We start from the raw sequence: 24,466 nt of genomic DNA on the forward strand, positions 1-24,466 counted from the left end.
AGCCTGGATTTGATTACCAAGTGATCTTCCTATAATTTTATGTGAGGATGAGATCTACATATTCTAGTAGGGTTTAACTTATCCTCACATATCTCAAGAGCATTATCATGGATTGGGCATGATCAACTTGTTCTTAATATCTCTACCTCAAGTTCTTAGGGTTTATGATCATTACTCAATTTATAATGGTCAAGGTTTGGCGTGCTAAGGTATCTCTGATGAATTTGGTTTCTCACTCCCAAGATCAAGTGTTGTCTTGATCAACTAAGTATAGCACTTCTAATTTATCTTCTTGAATGGGACTACTATGGTTGCCTCTTAAGTTTATATCCCATGAGAATACCTGAGATATTATGTTAGAGTTCTACTTAATCAATGATGATATTATCATCTGGGTATATGGGTAGTTCTCTCCCTCAAACTCAAGTGTTGCCTCAACTAACTTGAGTGTAACACCATAATTGATCTCTCTTATATAAGAATGGATTGTTCTAGGTTATGGTGTACTCCTAATACTCTAGTTCAATGGTTGTCCTTTATTCTTAAATAGATAAAGCTATGTTTTGTATGATTGGTCTCTCTCATTTTGGAAAGGACTTTAATTCTAACTTAAGGTTAGGCTCCATAGGGATTGATGTGATCATCAATATCTATGTTTAACATAAATGGTTCCTCTCTCTAGGAATATCTTGAATAATATCCTAGGGTTCCTCTTAAAGATGATAATTTGAATACTTGGATGTATATCCAAGGTTTAGCTCAAGGTTTGTTATTGCTTCTATAATAATTATAATAGAACTCTCACCTCTCTAGGTTTGATTCTTAACTATTTGGAATAGAGAAGAATATATATTTCTAGAGTTGATCTCCTTGTCATGTTTCCCGGAATGAAGTAAAATGAATGCCATGAGGTTCATGGTAGGATCATGGATTAGTTTTAAGACATGGAAAAGATAAGTTAGGAATAGTTACTCCTAATTATTGTTACTTGATTTCCAATTAAATGGGTGTTCATATGTTGTGGCAAGGATTATCATATTATAATCTTTTATAAGATCAAGCAATTGATCATTGAGTAAAGTGTTGTTGTGTTGATTATTAGTTCCATTTGATCTAACCCCTTAGATCAAATCATCTCTACCCAAAACAATGTTCTAACCAAAGTCACATTGAGGTTTATAGCGCTTGACTTGATGAGCTACTTCAATTCCACCAAGGTCAAGTGAAACTTCGAGTCATCGTGACTGTTTTACTTTAAAGCGCGAAAATTCCCCAGCATTTTCTATGCATGAATGCAATGCACACATCTGTTTCCTCTATTTTGTAACCCCAATACCTGGGATATTACAGTCTCTACCCCTTAAACTAAACTTCGTCCTCGAAGTTTGATCTCTCTCACGTTTCCGGAGTATGGATCTGACTTGTGCAGACTACGACTTTTCTCGAACTCCGTATTGTTCTTACTGGATATAATTGAATATATCCATTTTCCAGATTCTTCCTGGAATCCATTATGGTTTGTCTCTGAACCATGGTTCTTACTTTGATTCATTGGTTTCTTCCAACTCTATAAGCTTGTTTCCTTTCTCATTGAAGATTCAATGATTGAGACTTCTTCTGGTGCTGCTAGTCTTAACTGAAGACTAATTGGATAACATTCTCCTATTTGATAAAATAGGTCTTTGTTTTCCCTTAGTACCAAAACTGCAGTAATGATACTTGTTAAGGTACTTAACATGGAAATAATCATGATGGTTCATTCCTCTAAGAATGGATTAGACTCATTTAGTCTATCCAATCATGGTTTATATTTGATACTTATAACTATTTTGGATTATTTAGGTTCCATGAAAGGAATCATTCTATTAGTCTTTAGTTTTGGTATGATCAATCTCCTTCGATCTTTGGCCTTATTAAACAGTATTTGGTGTATGGTATTTTCTTCGTCCAACTTCTTTATGCTTGACTTATTTGAGCTTTTGTACTTCTGAGTAAATACTACTCACTTTCTCAAGTTAAAGTTCACTTCTTACTTCCTCGAGGTATGAACCTCGGCTTCTGGTCTGACATTATTCTGAAAGTAGTGTTTGATAATCTTATGAAAATAAGATCGAACTTCCTCTCAGTTCAGACCTTTGGCTTCTATCTACCTTAAAATATTGAGTTAGTGTACATCCAACTCAGTCTTAACTCTACCCCTTAGAGTTTTCTTATGGTCTTCAATTCCTTTTCTTCCAACTATTGGACTTATGGTTGGAATATTGGTCTGGTTCTAACTTATGGTTTGTACTTCTTCTAAGGTCTCTCGAAGAATGTTTGTGGTGTATCCACTCAATTTGTGGACATCCAATGTGAATCCTTCGACTAACAGATTATAGATCTAACTATTTGGCTGACAAGATTTTTATTTGTTCACAAACTTTTGTTACAAATAATTAAATCGTGGACTATTTGTAATACCAACTGATACCAGCTGTGGTTATTATACCAACTGTGGCTATTTGATATCTAAAAATGGATTCTATTATAGGTTCTGATCAACTGGACGAGACATCTTCTACTTTATCTCACAGTATTGATATTATACCAATTGTGGTATTCTGATATCAACTATGGTCTTCTTATATCTGCTATGGTTTCATATATCATCATCCTTCATTCAGGGTTTATTTTGCAAGAAAACCACTAGCTGACACTATGATTATAGTATCCTAAGTGATTTCCCATGCATTCCCTCTTCCATAATGACTATGGTTCTACTTCTACTACTCCACAGTCATCATATTTCTCACCTTCATGCTTCTTATGTACTAAAGTACTCCTCTGTTGAGGTAAAGCATGAATTTTTATTGGTACTTCCTTCTGAATATTGTGGTTGCTTCCCACAATTTTGCTTCCTTCTTCTGATGAACCTTCATCTTGTCTTCAGAATCTTCAGAGTTCGTCACTTCCTCACACGAATACCATTACCCTCTAGATCTATAGCACCAAGTAAGGACTTGATATTGCAACATGCATTTGCATACCAAAGTCAAACTTCATGTATGGATCTAGTCAAACAATGAAAATCCAATAAAATCCAAGAAGATTCAGCTTTGTGCATATAATACACACCATCTTAAGCCTGAATATACTAGTTGAGTAAGACATCTCTAAACATCAGACTGAGATGTGTAGTATATAACACCACATAAGATAGGTTTATATCGTGTTACTTAGCACGAGTATATGGAATTCTACTATTTGTCTCAACATTTACCTTGATTGCACATTTGCAATGAGATAACTTGAAACAAAGTGGTCTAGGATAGTTAAGGTTAACCTAATTTCCTTTGGAACTTCTAACTTAGCTTCCATTTTGTTGAGGACTACTTCACATGATATGTCTGGTTCTAACATCACTATTCTAGACACATAACTATTGGATTATAGCTCCTATCACTACTAGAAAAAAGGCTTTCAGTGGCGCACCACATATAGCCATCAGTGGCGCACTAGTGGTGCGCCACTGTTATCACGCCACTGCTAACACATAGTAGTGGCGCACTAGGGGTGCGCCACTACTAGCTCTGGATACCCGTGGCGCACTACCCGGTGCGCCATTGACATTCCCTCCGAGTGCGCCACTACTACTCCAAAGTGGTGCGCCACCGTTGGTCGAGGCGAGTGCGCCACCACCTGTGTAGAAGAGGTGCGCCACCGCTACCGTCTTGCATGCGCCACCGGTCCAGCTAGTAGGTGCGCCACCGCTGCGTGAGTACGTGCGCCATCGCCCTCTCCGGGACGTGCGCCATCGCTACTTATCCCGGTGCGCCACCGCTAGTCTCGGAGAGGATCACGGGGCAGTGCGCCACTCGGATCCGCAGCAGTGCGCCACCGCTACTTAGTGGTAGTGCGCCACTCGCTAAGATTTCGAATTTTTTTTTGTATCTTGGCAGGTATTTATACAGGTTGTATATGACAAGTACAATAGCACAATACAGGATATATAACAGCATATAAACAACGAGCACAGCTTATCCATACATAGTTCTTCACATTAGCCCCACATGATTCACAAGCATTCACATTAGAGGTTACAATGCAAGTTACGGTGTTACAAGTCACAAATGAGCTAGTAGTGGCACAAGGTCGATCATCTAAACTAGCATCACATAGAAGAGAGCTAGAGTCACTACTAGCACCGTCCCGATGAAAGTGGTCTTCATCCGGTTCCTCCTCCGCTCCGTCCTCTCTCCCGCCGGATAGCGTGCGTATCCGTCTTCGGCCTCCGCTCTAGTGGTGTACCCTTTGTAGCTGTTACCGCTAAAACGGTGAACCTGTCTCCGACACTCCTCCCGGTCGTTGTAGACTCCGGGAACCTTGCCCTTGTACACGACATACCACGTCATATCTGCGTACATATGCACAAGCCAAAGAAACATTAGTGCACGCTCATAGATGTTTGCAACGAATAAGAGCAAACTCAAAAACGATCCAAGTAGTATGAACTAAAAGGCTTGCCTCATACATTGTTGGTCGGAACAAATATTAACATTTAGGGACGGAGTAAGTGAAACCAAGTAGGATGCACAAGAGATTGATACTTGTGTCATCGCACCAGGTTCACTTACCCCTCCCCCAAGTGTATAGGTGACCAACATTCTAATCATCGGCATTTTGAGATACCAAAGCAAATGGAAGAATGACAAGGGCCTCATACTTTGTCGGTCCAAACAAATATTAACATTTAGGGAAGGCGTCGGTGAAACCAAGTAGGATGCACAAGAGATTGATACTTGTGTCATCGCACCAGGTTCACCGACCCCTCCCCAAGTGTATAGGTGACCAACATTCTAATCATCGGCATTTTGAGATACCAAAGCAAATGGAAGAATGACAAGGGCCTCATACTTTGTCGGTCAAAACAAATATTAACATTCCGTGATGGCGTAAGCGAGGCCGGGTAGGATGCACAAGACATGGATATTTGTGCCATCACACCAGGCTCACTTACGTCACCACGGAGTGTACAAGTGACCAACCATTCTAATCATCGGCCAATGCAATTAAGAAGTGCCAACTCAAATAAGAAACAAGTAGCTAGTATGAACTAAATGGAATGCCTCATACATTGTTGGTCGAAACAAATATTAACATTCCGGGACGGAGTTAGCGAGCCAGGTAGGATGCACAAGAGATTGATATTTGTGCAATCACACGAGGCTCACTAACACCGCCCCCGAGTGTACGGTGACCAAGCATTTTAATCATCGGCATTTTGAAAATCTCAAAGCAAATGGAATGACAAAATGGAATAAGTGCCTCATACATTGTTGGTCGAAACAAATATGAACATCCCGGGATGGCGTTAGTGAGGCCAGGTAGGATGCACAAGAGATTGATATTTGTGCCATCACACCAGGCTCACTAGCGACACCCCGGAGTGTACGGTTGACCGAACATTCTAATCATCGGCATTTTGAGATACCAAAGCAAATGGAATGACAAGGGCCTCATACATTGTTGGTCCAAACAAATATGAACATCCCGGGATGGTGTCGGCGAGGCAAGGTAGGATGCACAAGAGATTGATATTTGGACATAACATCATCATACCTAACATCGTAGCTTCATACAATTTAATATAGAATTCAAACAACACGAAGCAACGAAGATAGAGTTGACAACACTCTAAGTTCTAACTATCGGTGTCCGAGCCGGATTCGCCGGTGTGGGGGTAGTGCACACGGCAGGCGGTGTCGTCGAACACCTTGACGATCATCTCGCCGTCCCCCTCGTACAGGAAGGTGAGCTGGCAGCCGGGCTCGAGGTGGAGGTCACGGGCGAACTTGTCCCACCCCGTGTGCAGGTACATCTTGCCCTGCCCGTCGAACAGGGACCTCCACGGACCAGCGGCGAAGTTGCAGCTAGCCTCCCGTAGCTGCAAGTGCGCCGGCTCGACGCCGTCGACGAACTCGGCGAACTTGTCCGGTAGCCTCTTGATGCCGAGTGGGTCATCGTCGATGCGGAGGAGGAACTCGAAGCAGCGTTCCTCATCCGAAGACGAGGAGGATGCAGGTGACGGTGACCGTGGGGCCCTTGCTGCTCCACCGCGGCGGCCCCTTCCCCGGCCCCGGGCGCCCAGGACCGCGGCCTCGACCGCCTCGCCGGCCACCGGGACCGGCCATCCTACATGTTTACATTTTTGAACCATATTACGATCCATTCCACTAACAAAATTGGGCATGACCTATGCTAATTTATGTACATATGAGTGCCCCATTTTCGCCGAAACGGAAATGAATCAACAATTCGGCGATAATGGGCAACTCTGTCGATCCCTGCACAAGAATATGTCACCATATACACCAGCTCAGCACCATGGCACATGTACAATTGTTCCTCATATACACCAGCTGAGCACCATGGACTAGAACTAGTGTTGTAAACATCAAAATAAACACTGTGAGCATCAACCCTTCACTCCGATCCCAAATTATATGCATTTGAATGGAAAATAGTAACAAATCAGTATAAAATGTGAACTTGAAGAACCTAGCAGCAGCAAGTAATCAACCTAGCAACCTAGCAGCAGCGAGCAAGCAAAAAATACACAATTTTACAGCCCTAGAGCAGCAGCAAGCAAAATATACCCAATTTTACAGCCCTAGCAGCAGCAGCAAGCAAGCAAGCAACCTAGCAGCAGCAGCAAGCAAACAACCTAGCAAGCACATAGCAGCAGCAGCAAGCAAACAACCTAGCAAGCACATAGCAGCAGCAAGTAGGAGTGCTGGTGCTCATAGTGCCATGCTTCTTCTTCATTACTAGTTCTTTTGTAGTTAAATCAGCAGTAGTATGTTGTATCTTTTAGTTTTCATGCTATTTTGCAAATAGCATAGTAACTACTAATTCTTTTTAGTTTCCATGTTATTTTCGAAATAGAGTATGCAATGTCAGATACATAATAGTCAGTAGCTTAAAATCACTAGATATCTACTACTGCTCCAATTTAAAATAATATAAGGTGTGTATTTAAATGATACACATATGCAGCAAGAACATCAAGTTTTCATCCAGTAAGCAAAAACTAACATGGTAGCTAGGATTAATAAAAGAGCAGAGTTGGATGACTACATAAAGGGGAGCACCTAGCTAGCAGCAGCAGCAGGGACATGGCAGCAGCAAGCAATCCAACAACAGCAACTAGAAGCAAGCGGAAGATACCTGTAGCATGCAATAGCTAGTGTAGCATCAAGCAACATCTAGGAACCAGTAACAACATCAGCAAGCAAGCAACAACATGGTTGAACAACATCATCAAGCAAGCAAAAACTAATCCTTAAGCAACATGATAAACAGCTTGTTCTATTCTTGGAGTACTCGCCTTTTTGATTGCCGGCTATAACATTTATAATTTTGAATTAATCTCGCCTAAGAGAGTTTTGTTCTCTTATTGAACTCTAAACATGGTACCCACAGGTCTACCGAACAATGTGCTACCCAAGGTTCTCTCATTTCTAGCAAGCAACACCTAATAGCAGCAAGCACTCTAACGAGAAGCACCTAGCAGACAACCTAGCAGCAGAAAGCTAGGAGCAACACAGCAGCCTTTCTAGCAGCAGCAGCAGGGACATGGCAGCACCGGCTCGAGGGGGAGCAGCAGCAGTAGCAAGCAAACTGGTGACTCTTAGCAGTTAACATCGAGGAGGAGGAGGGGCGTTGTGGGGACCCCGGACTAGCTGTCCGAAATACCCTGTTATGTATACAGTTCACGTTCCCATGATCAGTGTGCCGTGAACACATAACCGAACTGATATCAAATTACATCATCCTTTAAAAAACGGAATAAGAAAATTACAATAAGGTCACATGACCCATCTTTACAAGATAGCCTCGAAGAGCCTAATCTAATCATCAGAGTAGCAGAATCACTTCAGCGGTGTAGAGCCCAAGTCATCTGCCTTAACCCTACAGGCAACTGACTGGGAAGACGTTCCTAGCTCGCATAGACGTCGTCAACTCCTTCTTCATCTGTCGAAGTCCTCCGGGTCCGGCCAAGTAAATAGCCAGTGGACAAAGCCGTGAGTACATTTGAATTGTACTCGCAAACCATCACGAAGGTGATAACAATTCTAACTAAAGAAGACAAGAGAGGAAGAATAGTTTCTCTTGTGGATATAGCATGTGAAAGAGAATCAGTTTCTCTTGTGGATATAGCATGTGAAAGAGAATCAGTTTCTCTTGTGAATATAGCATCCCACATCTCAGTTTGATGGGAACACTAAGGAAGTCCTATGACATCTCTCTATCTTTGTTAAAGCAGAGTTCCTCTACATGAAACACTAGGAAGGGTCACCCTCTTTTGTTTCATTTTCCTCGACCATCTCCACATGGTCGGCACACCATCTTTCCCGTACCCTTCCGGTACTTCCAACACACATTTTCCTTTGGAAATCATTTTCAAAACCAAAACTCGACACAGCTCGGTAACGGCCATCCCAACCGTCCATGACCGCGGACGCGGCTATTCGAATAGTTTTGACTCTGCAGAGTTTGCACACTTTCACCACAACTATCCGGATACCTATCGTGTGGGCATCATCCCCGCATAACGACATATGCGACGACTGGATACTCGGACATAACCCTTCGCCCATTCGACTTAACACGAGGTCCTACCCTATGGAGTATGTACCTCCCCGGCACCGTGGCAGCTCACCTCCTCTAGAGCGTGGCTCCACCGCCAAGCCGAGGAGACCCATAGTGTCTTCCGGACGGGTCAGCCCCGAAGGCCTCCCGTTATACTATTGTCCCAACCATGACAACCCGGACTCGGGGTAATCGTGACCCTTAGTATAGTTGTGCGGTGCCTCATGCTAAGAAGAACAAACGTCAAGTTAAGCCCCGTGCCCATGTTGGAGTAGCTATGGTTGCGCTATGTAATTGTTCCGGGCGAATACAAAGAACCATGTGTCGTTTTTCTCAAAACTCAACTCACACACACACATTCCTTTTCTCAACCATCTTTGACAAGATCCTTTTTGCCTTCATAAACCATACACTTGGGTAAGGTTATCTTACCCAAGGTTTTCATAAACATTTACAACAAGGTAAACCTTGAGGGGTTCCCAACCTAAAGCTTTATGTAGGAGCTAAGATACAACAATGGCATGATGCTAGCCGTCATATCTCTAAGGAGATGATAATTGAGGTGTCAAGGGGATCATACATGCTTAGGATAAGCACGCATGGGGACAACACAAGTAGGAGTATTCGACAAAGGGTCATGATGTTGATCATCATACCACTAAGAAGATGGTAAAATAGGTGGTCAAGGGGGCATACATGCTCGGAGTAAGCATGCATAACAACAACAAGGGGTTCAACATTCTTGAGAGTAAGTATGCATAAAATCAACAATGGGTTCAACATACTTGGGAGCAAGTATGCATAGCATCAAGAGGGAATGATGCTAATCATCATACCTCTAAGGGGTGCAAGAAGGTGTCAAGAGGTCGACACACACAAGATAAGTGGGCATACCCATCACATTTAGAGGGTACACCAAGATCATGATGTTGACAACCACCATTCACAAAAAGGGGTTTGTCGACGAGGTGCCAAAGAGAGTAAAGATGCTCACGGTGAGCATGCTCCAACAACAAAAGTAGAAATTACACAAGATAGATCGAGAGACAATAATAATAACAAAGTAACCACAATATGTGGTTCAACATTCAGAGATCAAGAGATGGCTTGCCTTGGCTTATTTGTCCTTGGACTTCTTCAACTTCATTAATATAAGAATCCCATCAATATAAATAAAATCCTTGTCCGAACCACTTCTTCTCCTTCTCGGAATTGTCCGTATCTATCGCCGGAAAATATAAAAAGAACATAATCAACACATTGCACCAATCCTAACAAGCATGCAACAATCAACAATCAAAAGCTAACCAATCTACTAAGGCTAACATATTAAAGACTTATAGCTATTTTTTTTAAAAAAAACAACTTTTGAAAAGGAAACCAATTTATTTTACTTAACAAAGGTATGAGAGTATCAAAAATAAGCAGATGCCTCTATGGTTATTACCAAAGCACAAGTTATATATCCCCTGGTATATAACACCACCAAAGAGACAAGTGAATTGGTTTTGGCTCAAAAGCATTCATCTTTTTATTTTTAAACATTTTTTTTTGGAAAAGTAGGAAATCATTTTCCTAGTTTATTTGGCTAATAGACACTATACAAAAATAGGAGGTAAACAATATGCTACACTCTTTTGAAAACTTAAGCAAAACAATAGGTCTAAGGTTAAGTTGCAGAGGGTTTGTTTTTCAAGAATAAAACATAGGTTGACTATTTTTAAATAAAAGAGGTGGTCAAAGATTTTAAAAACAAAAAGGTTTTTGGTTCAACATCTCATGTGATGTGTACTAAACACAAACGAGTAACCAATTTTCAAGAACAGAGGCTAAAACTAATTATTTTATAAGGTCAGTACTTAAACAAGGCTAACAAAATTGGTTTCACTTAAAAAGGTTAATTTTTCAAATTTAGGAATTAACTTGAATCTGAATCATACATAGAGCAAGATATACATGCCAAAAATTGTAGAAAAATCCTAAAAATATGGGGCCAGTGGCATTTGAAAGGTATTGAAATTTGTGAGCTAACACAGTTGGTTTCACTTGATTTGGGTTAGTATATCTAGAGTTATTAACGAAGAGTGTTACTGGTTTTAACAGAAATTAACAGAAACTTCAATATTTAAAATCGGGCGGGAGAAAACTGGGCTGTCCGGGGGTTTCGTTTTGGGCCGGCCCAGGAGGAGTTTCCAGGGGGTGGTGAATAAATAAAAAAGAAAGAAAATAGAAAAGGGGAGAGGGCCCCGGGCGGGCCAGGCCTGCATGGCCCGACGTGGCCGGTCGGCCATGCAGCCGTTCGACGCGGGGAGATCGCACGACCCTGGGTCGTCTTTCTCCTCTCGCCAGGCGAGCGCAAGCGGGCGGACGCGAAAGAATCTGGGGAGCGGCTGGGCTTACCGTCGGCGAGCGAGGTCGTCGGCGACTGCAGGTGGGTGGGTGGCGAGTCGAGGCCGACCAGGGCACGTCCAGGGCGGCTCGGTGGCGGCTCTCTCCTCCACGTTAGCTCCTTCCGGCGGCGGTTTTTCTTGCAGCAACTCCCGGCCCGGATTGACGATGAAGTTTTCCGGCGAACCTGGGCGCGAAAAAGGGTGCGTTAGGACTGGGAGACGACGGTGAGCAGGATAGGGAAGAGAGGGAGGAAGAAGGGCGTCGGGGACGAGCGCAGCTTGGCTCGCCATCCCCGCGGTAACCATGCCGGCGTGGTCTGCTCCGGCGAGCAGCGGCCAGAGAAACGCCAGGGCTCTCTCTCGGTGGTGTCTGAGCTGGGAAGGAAGTGTGGTGTGTGGAGAGGAGCGAGCTGGGGGTGGGGTTTTATAGGCTAGCAAGGGTGTACGGTGGACATGGTGTAGGTGGTGATCACGTCGAAGCCGAGCCTGGGCGAGACGGGGTGGGGCTTGGGCAGCCTCGGGACTATGCGCATCGGGGACAGGGGTGCCAGGAAGACCTCATGGCGCAGCATCGGAGGCTGAAGCGCTCAGGTCGCTGCTGCCCAAGATTGTGGTGACCACCAGCTTGTCATGACCGGGCAGAGGTGCTGGAGGTATTGGGGCACGAGGGGAAGGCATCAAGGATCACCAGGAATCCAGGGAGAGAGGCTAGACAAGGTCAGAGGTGCAGGGTGCAGGTCTAGGTTGTTTTGTCAAAGGCCTATGCCATTCAATGGCATTGGGAAGGAGAAGGGGAAGGGAGAAGCTAGGACTAGCTAGGTAGGTGTCTTGGGGTGGTATGAGGACTAGCTGGTCGTGGTTAATGAGTGGAGGGAAGAGGGGTAGGCTGCAAGTAAAAATCTGCCCAAGATCTTGCCATAAGTATGCACATGGGCATCTAGCTTCTTTCCTTCCTCTCCAAGCCGAATCAGAAAAGGGAGCTAGGGTGCATGGTTGACCCGAGGGTGGAGAGGAGGGTGGAGGATCATACTTTTTAAAGAGAGAGAGAAGGGAGGGTGCATGGTACAAGACCATGATCAACATGGCCGGCCACATTTTGTGTCAAGCCAAGATGGTCATGCATATTTTCCCAAATGAACTATGGAGATATTCTAGGTGAGGTTACTAATGATGGAAAGGGTAGTGATAAGTGTGATCAAGATAGAAGAAAAATGGAGAGTTGAATTATGTGATACTCAAATATGGATAAAGAGAGAGAAGAGGAGGGGTGAGCATGATCACATGCAATAAGGCATAAGCATTAATAGATGTCAATATAGAGGTGTAATTGGTGCACAGAGGTTACTATATAAATATGGCTCAAGAAAAAAAAAGATTGGGATTTCCTTTATGGCTATGGCAATTTTTGAAATTAAAAGAAATTTGAAAAATGTAGAGAGATCTATGTGGAAAATAGGAGTTCAAAAAAAGGTCCTATTTACTTTGATAAAGCAAGGTAGATTTTTTTCATGTTTAAAAGCAAGCAAGAAAAACAAGAAATGGTATAAGTACAAAAAAAGACATGTATTTTGTTAGAAAACAAAGCAAGTGGAATAATTATAAAGAAAATATTTTTGGGAGGAGATAAGGTGATATGAGATACCACACACATTTCCTATTTTGATTGAGAAAATAAGAGTGAAAAGCTTTGATAAAAAGAGGATTAGCTTTGTAGTGAAAAAAAAATAGAGAAGAAGCTTAAATGGGATTTTCTGTGAATAAAATATTTTAGAAGAAGTGATCTCAAGGGTACATGGTGGCTACATAATGTAGCTACCATATTCATTCTTGGTTTTGTGGAGATTAAACTTGAAATAAAGATAAACAAAAGTTAAAAGTTGAAAATGGGATCTAGTGGTGCAACATTGGATAGGGTGTAAGATCAAGTTGAAAATATAGGTTGCAAGGGTATTATGGGACATGCAAAACGTGGAAGTTGTAGAGGGTGTCGCATAGATGAGATCCATGCATTGAGGTCACTAATAACGAGTTGTGGGTGTTTAGATATCAACTGCCAAAGTTTAAACTTTTTAAGCCCGCCAAAAACAGATTTTTGACTTGGCCTTAAAACAGGACAAGGATAAATGAGTATAAGAGTGATTTGGTTCAAGAAAAGGACATGGTTGGGAAGTGCTTATGATAAGGTAGGTTTAGGACTAGATTCATTGCCTTGGATGGCAAGGGGTAGCTTAATTCGGGGGCTCCAAAATGGGACTCGATAACGGTTTTAGGACTTAGCCAAATTTGTGATGCCTTAGGGGTTTTGACTAGCGTATAAGAGAGGGATGTATTAAGGGGTAGATCATCCCAAGTTTTGAATTCAAGGATGATTTTACCACTAGAGGTGTTTTTCTTTGAGGTAGCTCAAGACAAAACTCAACAACCAAATCAAGACATTTGATCTACCAACTGATCAAAGCAATTCATCTTAACGAGATAGATCAAGGCAATTCTTCCTAATTAGTTGTCAAAAGAAAAAGTTTTTGTTCCCCCTGATTTTTGCAATATGGACAATTAAACAAGGTTGCAAAAGTTGGGGTGTTACAGACTCTTCCACCCTTAAAATAATCTTGTCCCGAGATTACCAAGCGTAGGACTAGAGGGGTTGTAAAGTTTAACTAAAGTTAGACTCCATTCTCCTATAGACACAAAGTTGTCGAGGAGGTCGTTTCATCATCTTCTAGGAGACATGATGGATTCTCGCCGATGGCGAGCTTCATGAAGAGGTTGATTACTCCATGCAGGTGTTGGATCTGTAGCTTCTTAACGATCCTAGCGGGGTTTCATGATTTCTAGGAGAGTTAGTGTACTCCAACAGGGATTTAGTAGGGTTGAATTTTTTTTTTTTTTTTTTTTTTAAAGTTAGCTTTAAATTTTAGGGGAAGACGAAGTCTTCCACCCTTAAAAATTTTCATCGGGCTTTTGGAAAAACTCAGAGCTTCTGCCTTGTAGTCCTGTCTGGGGCTTCTGAAGAAGTCGTCGATCTTCCTTATGCAGTTGAAGAATCTTCAGGAGGCGATGTGTAGTCCACGACTTGAAGAGGAACTCACCGTGTTTACTAAACCTTATAACGCGCGGTAAGTTAGTAAGTCGACGGAACTCCTGATTGGTATCCATATGAAGCAGCAACGAGAGGTCGTCGAAGACAATCTTCGACTTGAGGGTCGGTGTCGACTTCTATCGGCTAAGAAATTAGCGGGTAAACTACGCCTAAAGTCTTGAGTCTTGAAGTATCTTCATGAACTTCACTTGATGAGGACCAGATGAACCATGTGATGTAGCTTGGCTTCGACGCTGTTTGTCCTCTCAACTTGTTAGACGGTGTGTTAGAGGGTAGTTTCAAAAAACGATATTCTCGAGGTTAGCGTGATTATGCTCTATGGTTAGACCAAGATAGTATGTCTTCTTGCGGAGGTGCGATCACTCTTGAAGGTAGGGGCTTCGCTTTCATGGCGTAGTAGAGATGCTTCTAGCTGATCTTGAAGGTAGTTAGCGTAGATAGGGGTCTAGGTTAGTTTTTCCGACGGTTGAAAATCAACTATTAACGTGGTTAGAGTTAGGGTCTTTCGTTAATCTATCCAACTAACTAGCAGTTAGCAACTCATCGGCGAGGTAGATGAGGGTGAGAACATATTAGGGAGGCTTCATCACACTAAGAGTGTTTTTTTTTTAGACCGAAAGAGCAAGACAATCATACACACAACAAACAGATAAACACACTCAAGGCAGCACACTAGGGAACTACAAGCAATCATCACACCGGACGGGGTAACATAAGTACCCATGGATGCCTAATACGTGGGGGTAGCTCAATCAAGGCGATTGAGTTTGTCCTATCCATCCTATTGGTTTGGGGCTGGTCACATAGGTTGGCGTCTTCATCTTGTTGACATCGTCTTCAACAAGGATTCTCGAAGCGAGAGGGTGGTGATGCGGCCCGGTGTTGAGTCGTCGATATTGAGGCCGAGGCTAAAGCTCGTGTAGTCTTCTTGCTCAACATCCCGAGGACGTGAGGTCTTCGAAGGGGTGGATGTTGAGGTACTCCCGAAGTCGAGATCTTCTCATGGCTGGCCTAAAAATTACTAGTCAAGAAGCGAGGACTTGATCTCCGACGACCGCAAAAGTGCAAGTCCACGGAGGAACAAGGTCGGATCTTTGACATACTTTGGTGACAACCAAAGATATGATGTTATCATCCCTACATGAGCACGGCTAAGTCGGCATCCAATCTTCGATAGCTCGTCGTTGGATATACATGAGTCTTCCCGAGGGGTTGATCCATCTTTGAGTTCGAGTCTCCGGTCTGAGTTGGGGATATCGTCCAATACCTAGGTTTGAAGTGGATGAGACAATAGAGTAAGAATTTTCAAACATTTATAAAGCGGAGAGATAAGAATTTAGAAGTTTTGAAGGAATAAGAGGAGTAGAAGCTATGCTTCCGACTAAAGAAAGAATCTGTTTTATAAATAGTTTTTCCCAAGTACTTGTTTCCTAACTAACGTCCATGCTAACTAAGGTCTCCTACAGTCGGGATAGCTCGATACCGGCTACGTGGGGACCCCGGACTAGCTGTCCGAAATACCCTGTTATGTATACAGTTCACGTTCCCATGATCAGTGTGCCGTGAACACATAACCGAACTGATATCAAATTACATCATCCTTTAAAAAACGGAATAAGAAAATTACAATAAGGTCACATGACCCATCTTTACAAGATAGCCTCGAAGAGCCTAATCTAATCATCGAGTAGCGAGAATCACTTCAGCGGTGTAGAGCCCAAGTCATCCGCCTTAACCCTACGAGCAAGCGGCCGGGAAGACGTTCCTAGCTCGCATAGACGTCGTCAACTCCTTCTTCATCTGTCGAAGTCCTCCGGGTCCGGCCAAGTAAATAGCCAGGGGACAAAGCCGTGAGTACATTTGAATTGTACTCGCAAACCATCACGAAGGTGATAACAATTCTAACTAAAGAAGACAAGAGAGGAAGAATAGTTTCTCTTGTGGATATAGCATGTGAAAGAGAATCGGTTTCTCTTGTGGATATAGCATGTGAAAGAGAATCGGTTTCTCTTGTGAATATAGCATCCCACATCTCAGTTGATGGGAACACTAAGGAAGTCCTATGACATCTCTCTATCTTTGTTAAAGCAGAGTTCCTCTACATGAAACACTAGGAAGGGTCACCCTCTTTTGTTTCATTTTCCTCGACCATCTCCACATGGTCGGCACACCATCTTTCCCGTACCCTTCCGGTACTTCCAACACACATTTTCCTTTGGAAATCATTTTCAAAACCAAAACTCGACACAGCTCGGTAACGGCCATCCCAACCGTCCATGACCGCGGACGCGGCTATTCGAATAGTTTTAACTCTGCAGAGTTTGCACACTTTCACCACAACTATCCGGATACCTATCGTGTGGGCATCATCCCCGTTCGACAATGACAGTATGCGACGATCGGATACCGGACATAGCCTTTCGCCCATCTCGACTTGACACGAGGTCCTACCCTATGGAGTATGTACCTCCCCGGCACCGTGGCAGCTCACCTCCTCTAGAGCGTGGCTCCGCCGCCAAGCCGGGAGACCCATAGTGTCTTCGGACGGGTCAGCCACGAAGGCCTCCCGTTATACTATTGTCCCAACCATGACAACCGGGACTCGGGGGTGACCGTACCCTTGTATAGTTGTGCGGGTGCCTCATGCTAAGAACAACAAACGTCGAACTAAGCCCCGTGCCCACTGTTGGAGTAGCTGTGGTTGCGCTATGTAATTGTTCCGGCGAATACAAAGAACCATGTGTCGTTTTTCTCAAAACTCAACTCACACACACACATTCCTTTTCTCAACCATCTTTGACAAGATCCTTTTGCCTTCATAAACCATACACTTGGGTAAGGTTATCTCACCCAAGGTTTTCATAAACATTTACAACAAGGTAAACCTTGAGGGGTTCCCAACCTAAAGCTTTATGTAGGAGCTAAGATACAACAATGGCATGATGCTAGCCGTCATATCTCTAAGGAGATGATAATTGAGGTGTCAAGGGGATCATACATGCTTAGGATAAGCACGCATGGGGACAACACAAGTAGGAGTATTCGACAAAGGGTCATGATGTTGATCATCATACCACTAAGAAGATGGTAAAATAGGTGGTCAAGGGGGCATACATGCTCGGAGTAAGCATGCATAACAACAACAAGGGGTTCAACATTCTTGAGAGTAAGTATGCATAAAATCAACAATGGGTTCAACATACTTGGGAGCAAGTATGCATAGCATCAACAAGAGGGAATGATGCTAATCATCATACCTCTAAGGGGTGCAAGAAGGTGTCAAGAGGTCGACACACACAAGATAAGTGGGCATACCCATCACATTTAGAGGGTACACCAAGATCATGATGTTGACAACCACCATTTCACAAAAAGGGTTAATGTAGACGAGGTGCCAAAGAGAGTAAAGATGCTCACGGTGAGCATGCTCCAACAACATAAGTAGAAATTACACAAGATAGATCGAGAGACAATAATAATAACAAAGTAACCACAATATGTGGTTCAACATTCAGAGATCAAGAGATGGCTTGCCTTGGCTTATTTGTCCTTGGACTTCTTCAACTTCATTAATATAAGAATCCCATCAATATAAATAAAATCCGTGTCCGAACCACTTCTTCTCCTTCTCCGGAATTGTCCGTATCTATCGCCGGAAAATATAAAAAGAACATAATCAACACATTGCACCAATCCTAACAAGCATGCAACAATCAACAATCAAAAGCTAACCACTCTACTAAGGCTAACATATTAAAGACTTATAGCTATTTTTTTTTTAAAAAAACAACTTTTGAAAAGGAAACCAATTTATTTTACTTAACAAAGGTATGAGAGTATCAAAAATAAGCAGATGCCTCTATGGTTATTACCAAAGCACAAGTTATATATCCCCTGGTATATAACACCACCAAAGAGACAAGTGAATTGGTTTTGGCTCAAAAGCATTCATCTTTTTTATTTTTAAACATTTTTTTTTGGAAAAGTAGGAAATCATTTTCCTAGTTTATTTGGCTAATAGACACTATACAAAAATAGGAGGTAAACAATATGCTACACTCTTTTGAAAACTTAAGCAAAACAATAGGTCTAAGGTTAAGTTGCAGAGGGTTTGTTTTTCAAGAATAAAACATAGGTTGACTATTTTTAAATAAAAGAGGTGGTCAAAGATTTTAAAAACAAAAAGGTTTTTGGTTCAACATCTCATGTGATGTGTACTAAACACAAACAGTAACCAATTTTCAAGAACAGAGGCTAAAACTAATTATTTTATAAGGTCAGTACTTAAACAAGGCTAACAAAATTGGTTTCACTTAAAAAGGTTAATTTTTCAAATTTAGGAATTAACTTGAATCTGAATCATACATAGAGCAAGATATACATGCCAAAAATTGTAGAAAAATCCTAAAAATATGGGGCCAGTGGCATTTGAAAGGTATTGAAATTTGTGAGCTAACACAGTTGGTTTCACTTGATTTGGGTTAGTATATCTAGAGTTATTAACAGAAGAGTGTTACTGGTTTTAACGGAAATTAACGAAACTTCAATATTTAAAATCGGGCGGGAGAAAACGCGGGCTGTCCGGGGTTTCGTTTTGGGCCGGCCCAGGAGGAGTTTCCGGGGGGTGGTGAATAAATAAAAAAAGAAAGAAAATAGAAAAGGGAGAGGGCCCAGGTGGGCCGGGCCTACATGGCCGATGTGGCCGGTCGGGCCATGCGGCCGTTCGACGCGGGGAGATCGCACGACCCAGGGTCGTCTTTCTCCTCTCGCCAGGCGAGCGCAAGCGGGCGGACGCGAAAGAATCTGGGGAGCGGCTGGGCTTACCGTCGGCGAGCGAGGTCGTCGGCGACTGCAGGTGGGTGGGTGGCGAGTCGAGGCCGACCAGGGCACGTCCGGGCGGCTCGGTGGCGGCTCTCTCCTCCACGTTAGCTCCTTCCGGCGGCGGTTTTTCTTGCGAGCAACTCCCGGCCCGGATTGACGATGAAGTTTTCCGGCGAACACCGGGCGCGAAAAGGGTGCGTTAGGACCGGGAGACGACGGTGAGCGAGGATAGGGAAGAGAGGGAGGAAGAAGGGCGTCGGGGACGAGCGCGGCTTGGCTCGCCATCCCCGCGGTAACCATGCCGGCGTGGTCTGCTCCGGCGAGCGGCGGCCGGAGAAACGCCGGGGCTCTCTCTCGGTGGTGTACGAGCCGGGAAGGAAGTGTGGTGTGTGGAGAGGAGCGAGGCCGGGGGTGGGGTTTTATAGGCTAGCAAGGGTGTACGGTGGACATGGTGTAGGTGGTGATCACGTCGAAGCCGAGCCTCGGGCGAGACGGGGGTGGGGCTTGGGCAGCCTCGGGACTATGCGCATCGGGGACAGGGGTGCCGGGAAGACCTCATGGCGCAGCATCGGAGGCCGAAGCGCTCGGGTCGCTGCTGCCCAAGATTGTGGTGACCACCAGCTTGTCATGACCGGGCAGAGGTGTCTGGAGGTATTGGGGCACGAGGGGAAGGCATCAAGGATCACCGGGAATCCGGGGAGAGAGGCTAGACAAGGTCGGAGGTGCAGGGTGCGGGTCTAGGTTGTTTTGTCAAAGGCCTATGCCATTCAATGGCATTGGGAAGGAGAAGGGGAAGGGAGAAGCTAGGACTAGCTAGGTAGGTGTCTTGGGGTGGTATGAGGACTAGGCTGGTCGTGGTTAATGAGTGGAGGGAAGAGGGGTAGGCTGCAAGTAAAAATCTGCCCAAGATCTTGCCATAAGTATGCACATGGGCATCTAGCTTCTTTCCTTCCTCTCCAAGCCGAATCGGAAAAGGGAGCTAGGGTGCATGGTTGACCCGAGGGTGGAGAGGAGGGTGGAGGATCATACTTTTTAAAGAGAGAGAGAAGGGAGGGTGCATGGTACAAGACCATGATCAACATGGCCGGCCACATTTTGTGTCAAGCCAAGATGGTCATGCATATTTTCCCAAATGAACTATGGAGATATTCTAGGTGAGGTTACTAATGATGGAAAGGGTAGTGATAAGTGTGATCAAGATAGAAGAAAAATGGAGAGTTGAATTATGTGATACTCAAATATGGATAAAGAGAGAGAAGAGGAGGGGTGAGCATGATCACATGCAATAAGGCATAAGCATTAATAGATGTCAATATAGAGGTGTAATTGGTGCACGAGAGGTTACTATATAAATATGGCTCAAGAAAAAAAAGATTGGGATTTCCTTTATGGCTATGGCAATTTTTGAAATTAAAAGAAATTTGAAAAATGTAGAGAGATCTATGTGGAAAATAGGAGTTCAAAAAAAGGTCCTATTTACTTTGATAAAGCAAGGTAGATTTTTTTCATGTTTAAAAGCAAGCAAGAAAAACAAGAAATGGTATAAGTACAAAAAAAGACATGTATTTTGTTAGAAAACAAAGCAAGTGGAATAATTATAAAGAAAATATTTTTGGGAGGAGATAAGGTGATATGAGATACCACACACATTTCCTATTTTGATTGAGAAAATAAGAGTGAAAAGCTTTGATAAAAAGAGGATTAGCTTTGTAGTGAAAAAAAATAGAGAAGAAGCTTAAATGGGATTTTCACGTGAATAAAATATTTTAGAAGAAGTGATCTCAAGGGTACATGGTGGCTACATAATGTAGCTACCATATTCATTCTTGGTTTTGTGGAGATTAAACTTGAAATAAAGATAAACAAAAGTTAAAAGTTGAAAATGGGATCTAGTGGTGCAACATTGGATAGGGTGTAAGATCAAGTTGAAAATATAGGTTGCAAGGGTATTATGGGACATGCAAAACGTGGAAGTTGTAGAGGGTGTCGCATAGATGAGATCCATGCATTGAGGTCACTAATAACAGTTGTGGGTGTTTAGATATCAACTGCCAAAGTTTAAACTTTTTAAGCCTGCCAAAAACAGATTTTTGACTTGGCCTTAAAACAGACAAGGATAAATGAGTATAAGAGTGATTTGGTTCAAGAAAAGGACATGGTTGGGAAGTGCTTATGATAAGGTAGGTTTAGGACTAGATTCATTGCCTTGGATGGCAAGGGGTAGCTTAATTCAGGGGCTCCAAAATGGGACCTGATAACAGTTTTAGGACTTAGCCAAATTTGTGATGCCTTAGGGGTTTTGACTAGCGTATAAGAGAGGGATGTATTAAGGGGTAGATCATCCCAAGTTTTGAATTCAAGGATGATTTTACCACTAGAGGTGTTTTTCTTTGAGGTAGCTCAAGACAAAACTCAACAACCAAATCAAGACATTTGATCTACCAACTGATCAAAGCAATTCATCTTAACAGATAGATCAAGGCAATTCATCTAATTAGTCAAAAGAAAAAGTTTTTGTTCCCCCTGATTTTTGCAATATGGACAATTAAACAAGGTTGCAAAAGTTGGGGTGTTACAGCTCTTCCACCCTTAAAATAATCTTGTCCCGAGATTACCAAGCGTAGGACTAGAGGGGTTGTAAAGTTTAACTAAACAAGGTTGCAAAAGTTGGGGTGTTACAGGCGTGGTGGCTACCTTGGAAGGCGTCAGCGGTCGAGGGCGTGGCGGCGTCAGCGGTCGAGCGGTGGCTCCTACTCGTGCTCTGCGACGAGATGGGGCAGGAGGTCGCAGACGAGGATGCCGACGAGGTCGCAGATGAGGACGCCCACGTGCTGCTCCTGCTCCGCGGCGAGCTTGAGAGGATCTGCTTGGGGGCGAGACCGTGAGGCGGGTGGGGATCGAGGGGGGAGGCGGCCGCCGGCGGGGAGGTGAATCGAGGGGTACCTGCGCGATGTCGCCGGGGTCTGTGGTCGCCGGGGTCTGCGCGCGTCGCCGGGGTCCGAGGTGAATCGAGGGAGGGGTGGCCGCCGGTGGGAGGTGGCGTCGGAGAGGGCGTCGCCGGTGGGAGGTGGCGTCGGAGAGGGCGTCGCCGGTGGGAGGTGGCGCCGGTGAATCGAGATCGAGTGGGGAATGGGGAGGATGGTCGAGACGGGGGATTTTTGTCTAAGTCACAGACCCCCTTAGCAATAGCGCACCTCCAGGGGTGCGCCACTATGAGGCTTAGCAATGGCGCACTTCTAGGGGTGCGCCACTACCAGTATAGGTTTGGGGCAAAACGCAAACAGACCAGGGTTTGACGAAATCGATTAGTACCGCACTGGCTGTGTCCCTTGGTTGGTTTGCCAAACCCGGCCGGCCGAGTTCGAACCTCGGCGGCCCCATTTTTTTCACTTTTTCATTAAATTGATTTAACACTATAGTACATAGCATAATACACCAAAATAAAAGACATAAATAATTATAATTATGTAGAATATTTAAAATACTATAGAATCTAGAAAATATCCAAAAATATGAATTATATGTCTATTTTGATCGGTACAATGTGTAGATTAACAATATGACATCCATTATTCATACAAGTAAATGATACATAATTATCTTTTCACAATCTTCTTGCCCTTCTTTCTCGCGGTTGAATAATTTAGCCCGGAACTCCTAGACTTCTTCTCTTGAATGGACGGCCTTTAGGTAGGGTGGTCCTGCTTCTTCTTGTTGTGTATGGTTCTTCATCATCGTCGTCGTCATCTTCCATCTTCGGATCGCCGTACTGGTCAAAGTCTAGCTCGTTGGCGGCTCCATCCATTCCGATGATGCTCCTTTTGCCTCTCCTCACGACAACACGGCTGGGCTTTTGCGGGTCGGTAATGAAGAAGCATTGGTCCACTTGGGAAGCTAGTACCCATGGCTCATATTTCGCGGTGACCTTTGCGCCCGCTGTCTTGGATTTGGCTTCGGGTATAACCATGGTGGTGAAATGCCGGTCTTCTTTTATGACGTTCTTGGCCCACGACACGGAACATCGGCACATTCTCTCCGGCGTAGCTCAGCTCCCGGATCTCCTCGATCTTTCCGTAGTATCTCCGCTTGACGTCACCGGTGTAGGACTCCATCGTTACCCCGGAGTTCGATAATCGCTCTTCATGTCCTTTTCCTTGGTGTAGAATGTGTAGCCGTTGATATCGTACGCTCGAAATGTCATCGGGTTGTGTTCGGCTCCACTGTGACAAGGCGAATATGAGTTTTTCTTCCGCAGAAGAATCCTCGTCTATAGGGTACGTCAGCATCTTGTCCTTGAACCACCGCGTGAAGGTTGAGTTGTGCTCTTTGATTATATCTCCGTCCGTCCTCTGTTGGCCCTGATCACTGTACGTCTTTGCGATGAAGGTTTTGTGCTCTACCACCCAAGGATCGACCACGTCTATGTGTTGTAGCGCGACTAGGTTTGCTCTTTCAAAGTCGGCGATTCGACCCTTGAAGTCGACATGCATTTCGCGGCTACCGTCGCGGTGACCCCATCCAGCGAGCTTCCCGAGATGCCTGTTTACGGGCGAGGCCAACGGGGTTCTCGATTTCTAGATAACTCGTGCGAAGGAGATGCACTCTTCGGTCGAGAAAGCCCTTGGCTATGCTTCCGTCCGGACGTGCCCTGTTGCGAACGTACCCTTTGATAACACCATTCATCCTTTCGAACGGCATCATGCCGTGCAGGAACGTCGGCCCTGATTGGATGATATCCTCCACGATATGTACCGACAGATGCACCATAACGTCGAAGAAAGCGGGCGGGAAGTACATCTCAAGCTCGCACAATATCACCACGATCTCTTCCTGTAGCCTTCTAAGTTGCCTCACGCCAACAGACTTCCGAGAGATGACGTCGAAAAAGTTGCATAGGCCAAAAAGCGTTTCACGGACGTGCGCGTCCATGATCCCACGGATTGCAACCGGAAGTATCTGCGTCATCGGCACGTGACGGTCGTGAGACTTCATCCCGCTGAACCTCTCGCTTCGCTTTGTCTAGGTACCTGCTTATCTTCCCCGCGTAACCGTAGGGAAGTTTTACTCCTAGGAGACAGTCGAAAAACTGCTCGATCTCCTTCTGACTTAGAGTGAAGCACGCGGGGGGCGGTAATATTCAATCTTTTTGGCATTTTTTCCCTTGCGACGACTTTGCGTGTCCTCCGCCTCATCATCGTCATCGTCATCATCATCATTAGGGCGTCCCGCGTGAAGCTCCTCCCCGATCCCAATTGATTGCAAGTCATACCTTGCTTTCGGCCCATCTTTGGTCTTCTCGGCATGTTCGAGGAGGGTACCAAGCGGACTCTCGCACACGTTCTTCGTGATGTGCATGACATCAAGGCTGTGAGGCACACGGAGTATCTTCCGAGTACGGCAAGTCCCAGAAAACAGACCTCGTCTTCCATACCTTAAGCAGCGGCTCCGGCGCCTTTCGCTTCTTTCCCGGCGGTGGGCACTCTTTCCAATTTTTCAATAGCTCGTCTATTTGCTCGCCGCTTCT

The sequence above is a fragment of the Lolium rigidum genome, chromosome 3, assembly GCF_022539505.1.
Source record: "Lolium rigidum isolate FL_2022 chromosome 3, APGP_CSIRO_Lrig_0.1, whole genome shotgun sequence".
Taxonomy (NCBI): domain Eukaryota; kingdom Viridiplantae; phylum Streptophyta; class Magnoliopsida; order Poales; family Poaceae; genus Lolium; species Lolium rigidum.